Here is a 5285-nt window from a genome sequence, read left to right as displayed (position 1 = left end):
TTGTTTCCTGTTTCTCCTTCTTTTCGATGTCTTTTTTTTCCTTCTCTATCTTCTTCATTTCTTTCCTCTCCAACTCCTCCATCTTCTTTGTTTCCTGTTTCTCCTTCTTTTCGATCTCTTTCTTTTCCTTCGCTATCTTCTTCATTTCTTTCCTATCCATCTCCTCCATCTTCTTTGTTTCCTGTTTCTCCTTCTTTTCAATCTCTTTCTTTTCCTTCTCTATATTCTTCATTTCCTTTTTCTCCATCTTCTCCATCTTCTTGCTTTCCTGTTTCTCCTTCTTTTCGATCTCTTTCTTTTCCTTCTCTATCTTCTTCATTTCCTTTTTCTCCATCTTCTCCATCTTCTTGCTTTCCTGTTTCTCCTTCTTCTCCTGCTTCTTCTTCTCCTTCTTTTCCCTTTTCTCCATCTTCTCCTGCTTCTTCTTCTCCTTCTTCACGCTCTGCTTGTATGTCTCCAAGGGTAAGATGTCGTGAGCCTCTGGCTCCCTCTGGGCAGGGTATTCATTCACCCACTCCCTCTGACGGGGGTTTCCATCCATGAGCTCCTTCGGGATGAAGTTTTGATCCTTCAGGTCATTCAGGGTTAAGGATATATCATCCAGCTCCACCAGGACCTCCAGCGTCCGTGGTGAGGCAGGAGACTCCGTCTGCTCCACCACCTTTCCCTCTGTTTCCGCGGTGACGTTGTTGGTGGCGGTCTGCTCCTTCAGGGTGGAGTATTCCCAGTCCAGCTCCATCAGGGCGTAGTTTTCATCAACTTGTGTCCCCAGATGGGGGTTCTCAACCATCAGCTCCGTCGGGGTGAAGCTTTCATCAATCAGGTCATTCAGGGTTAAGGATATATCATCCAGCCCCACCAGGGCCTCCAGCGTCCGTGGTGAGGCAGGAGACTCCGTCTGCTCCACCATCTTTTTCCCCTCTGTTTGCACGGTGACGTTGTTGGTGGCGGTCTGCTCCTTCAGGGTGGAGTCTTCCCAATCCAGCTCATCCATCTGCTCCTGCAGCTGAGGGATTGCAGCTTTCAGCTCCCTCAGGGCGGAGCTATCAAGATGAGGGTTTTCATCCACCAGCTCCTTCATGGCAGTGAATTGGACGATCAGCTCCCTCAGGAGGAAGATGTCTTGAGCCTCTGGGTCCTTCAGGGCAGAGTACTCATTCAGAAGCTCCCTCTGACGGGGGTTCTTACCAAGCAGCTCTGTTGGGGTGGAGCTTTCATCCAACAGCTCGTTCAGGGTGAGGTTTATTTCATCCAGATGCTGTAGGGCCTCCAGCGTCTGCATCTCCCTCTTCCAAACCAGGCGGGTTTGGCTGGGGTCCTGCAGAGCACTGCTGCTGGTGCACTCTTGTTCCTGGGTCATGTCTGTTGAGATGATGATCCTCTGCATGTTGGTTAACAGGTGCTGCAGTTGGATCACGTTGTGTTAAGGGTTTGAAGAGCGATTTCTTGCGTATCTGCTTTCTTCTGTCGGTGTCGTCAGTGGCGGTGATTGGAAGTCACAGGTGAGATGTATCTTGTTGAATCGCGCTTGTCCTGATGGTGGCTCCACTCAGAGACGTGGCTCCTTATATAGGAGATATTTGGCTTTGATCTGTTCCTCAACTCCACTCAGCTTCACAGCTTCACAGCCTCAAAGCTTTAAAGCGTCAAGCTTCAAAGTTTGCCTTTGAAGCTTTGAAGAGTAAATTGGCTTTGAATTATTTCATTACTGTGACATAATGTTACATGGTTGTTGTCATGTGACCTTGACTGACACTCGTCTGATTTTTGCAGGAAATATTAAAAGTATAAAAGCAGATCTACACTTTTAGTCAAACAGATTGTTTCATATAAAATCACTTCATATCATATAAAGGAATACTGTTATATTCAAACTTAATCAGCATAACATTATTTTTGTTACACAGACTTAAAAAAGTTACACATACTTAAAGTTTCTGTTGGTGCATGAAAAAGTAACACATATAACAACAATTAAATAGAACATATATAATATAATTATAATAACAAGTATGTTGGGATCCATCAGATGGTCTGAATCCAGATACAGGACACCAGGGATGCAGCTAATGAATCTGTCCATTCCCTGAATCATCTTGTCCACGAAATGCAAGAAAGTAGTAATACATTTACAGTGAAATTGTGAATAAAAAGATGCAAAGGTCAGGATAACATCTTCAAATGTCTTGTTTTGTCTGAACAACAGTTTATTTTCATACCCGAACACAAAAGAACCTGAAACCTGCAGCTCTACAATCACAGATCCTTAAAATGAAAGTAATTAATAAAATATATAATTTCAGCTGCACAATTTCCTTATTTTGTGTTTATGATGACAGATTAATCATTTCTGTCTTTTCTGTAAATACAACTGAGACAGGAAGGTGTAGCTTCCGATCTGAATCATGATACCGTAAATATGAAATAAAAGATGCAATTTTCCCAAGTCTCCGAGTCACCTCCACACGTTTCCTCTAAAGTGTCTGGTACTTTTTATAATAAGAATTTTATTTATTTTATTATGTCGATTGCCTGGACACACCCTCATTGTCTTGTTTGTGTGTTCAATAATGTATTTGTTGAGCGATGTAAGGTCCATCAGTGAAAAGCCTGCAGACAGCTGGCTCTCTCTCCCTCCTCCTAACGGTTTCTGTCCTTTCCTCACCTTCTCTGTTCATCCTTCAGCCCCCCCCCCCTCCAACCTGCTGGTCCTCTTCGTGTACGTACACAAAGCTTGGTCTACGCCCTCAATCTGTGCGTGGCCAACCTGGTGTTCGTGGCCTGGCTGCCCTTCAAGTCCATGGAGATTCTGCTTCAGTGCTGGAGGCTGCCACCGGCCGTCTGCCCCGTCTACAGCTTCTTCCTCTTCTTCCTCTTCTCCTCGCTGTAACAGTGGGCCGCTACCTCAGCATCGCATTCCTGATTATCTACAAGAGATACCACCATGCTTGAATCTCTTGCGTCATCAGCATTGCACTGTGGGTGTTGGTGCCCACTTTGTCTCCATCAAGGTTGACACCCTATCTTGCTACGACAACTTCAACGCCTCTCAGCTGGCCGTTCTGCTGCCTCCGCCCCTGGTCGTGACCTCGTTCTGCACACTGCGCAGAGTTACTCTTGTGTGGAGCTCCAACCTGCCCCTCATGGAGAAGAGGTAAGTCCTGAAAGTCACGCTCTCCAACCTCACTGTGTTTGTGGTGTGCCACCCCCCCTACAACTCCTCGCACATCGTTTGGTTTGCGATGAAGACGAGTGTGGAGTGGAGGGCGTACGCAATGCTGACGAGCTCCTACTAAGTTTTCCTGGAACCTGCCGTCATGCTGATGCCGTCGCCGGCAGTGTCCAGGGGCATCATGGGAAGAATCTGGGGTGGGCAAAGTCACTTCAGCCGAAATGAAGGGATTTGGCCTCAGTGCATTAACACCAATGGTGCTGTAAAGGTCAAGTCTGAGAGGAGCCAGGCCGGGGCGGAGGTGACTAACGTCAGCCAGGAGTGAGGTCACAGTGGATCTCCATCCACACACATGGACCCACCAACAAGCCAGAGAAAGTTAATGTAGTTTTGCGAGTCTTTGCAAATGTGGAGTCGTCCTGTCCCAGAGTGACGTCTGTGGTTTTTGCTGATGATACAAAGTGACCCATTGTCCTGGGAGTGTTTTGTCCTGTGGGAATATGGTCGTGTTGCCGACTTGGATATGATATTGATTATTGATGATTGATTGAATAAGCATCATTAATGAGGTTTGTTTAAATTAATATAAAGTAGGATTTATTCTATATGGCCGGTTGTCTGTTGTCTTGCTAAAGCAAACACAAAAGATATCAAGATGCAGTGTTGTGCATGAACGAACGCAAGAGAACGCGTTCATTGAACACGTTCACTTTTGTGAGAACTATGAACTGAACGCACCTCAATGAAAAATAATGAATTTGAACGGTGAACACGTTCATATTTCAGCGTCCTCGCGTATAGACGACAGGAAACTTCTCTCTTCATGTGTAACTTTATTAAAGTCCAGCGAACACGACACACTTCTTGTTCGTAACTCCGACACTTCATCCACCAGGGGTTCGGCTCACGGGTTATCTTGGCTCGCTGTCTGGCCGGTAACCAGCCGTCCGGACCGCTCGTGAAGAAGGAGGAGGAGATGTTTCTTTACTTGGAATGCGGCCACTTTATTTCTCGGATGTACAGCAGGAGCAACACTCGCACCACCTCTAGGTGGTCCCCCACTTCTCGTTATAAACACACTTTATAACGAGAAGTTATAAAAAGCTGTTTGTCAAATACAACACAGCACTCCCTTCGAGCGCTGCAGTAGAGAGGCTATTCAGCATTGGTGGCCAGATCTTTAGGCCCAGGAGAAACAGGTTGGGAGATGCCAACTTTGAAAAGCAATTGCTTTTAAATGCTAACAAAAAGCATTCATAATTATAATCATAGCAAATTAGCAATAATAAAAAAAACATTTATTTTAGGAATTGATACATATGAAGTACAGTTTAAGGCAATGGGTAGTGATGGATAAAGTTTCCTTTAAAAAACAAGTTAAGTCTTTCTTTCTCACTTTCCACCTTAAACTATGAAATGAACTGAACTATGAACTAGTTCAGAATTTAAATGGTGAACTATGAACGTGAACTACTCATATTTACTTGTATGAACTGAACTTTGAACTAGTTCATGAGAGGTGTGAACTTGCACAACACTGCATGGAGTGTACATGGCTGTACAGCATATCGCAAATCAAGCACATCATCGAGTCTGTGCAGGTTCCAGTAAGTTCAATTTAAGACTCTTTAAGACCATAATGAATGAAATTAAGATTAAGATTAAGATACATTTATTTGTCCCAAACACATGCACAGACATGCACAGGCACACTCATGCAGGTCGAGAAATTTAACCTCTGCTTTTAACCCATTTGGTGAAGGACCCACAGAGCAGTGAGCAGCCATCTACGGCGCCCGGGGAGCAGATGTTGGGGGAGTAAGGTGCCTTGCTCAGGGGCACTAGACAGGGCAGGGAGAATCTTCTTGGATTTTTGGACAGATCAATCCAGGTTCGTCTTTTTGTTGTTTCTCCCTGGAGTCGAACCAGAGACGAACCAGAGACCTTTCCTGCCCATAGTCCAAGTTTCTGCCAATAGTCCACCCCCTCTAAATACAAGACTCATGTCAAGTACAACAGACATGAAGGAACATCAGAGTAACAGAAGGTTGAGATATGGAGAGAATAACCCCCGATACTACAGGCAGATACAGTAAGTATTCATAATGCTTGC

General features: G+C 44.9%; 1 pseudogene; it reads left to right on the top strand.

Moving 5' to 3' along the window:
- The first annotated feature begins 2570 nt into the window (after window positions 1–2570).
- On the top strand, window positions 2571–3497 carry LOC133950281 (free fatty acid receptor 3-like; annotated as a pseudogene).
- Window positions 3498–5285: the final 1788 nt, after the last annotated feature.

This window comes from Platichthys flesus, chromosome 24 (assembly GCF_949316205.1).
Source record: "Platichthys flesus chromosome 24, fPlaFle2.1, whole genome shotgun sequence".
NCBI lineage: Eukaryota > Metazoa > Chordata > Actinopteri > Pleuronectiformes > Pleuronectidae > Platichthys > Platichthys flesus.
Note: the sequence above shows the minus strand (reverse complement) of the source record. Positions and strands in the feature narration are given on the sequence as shown.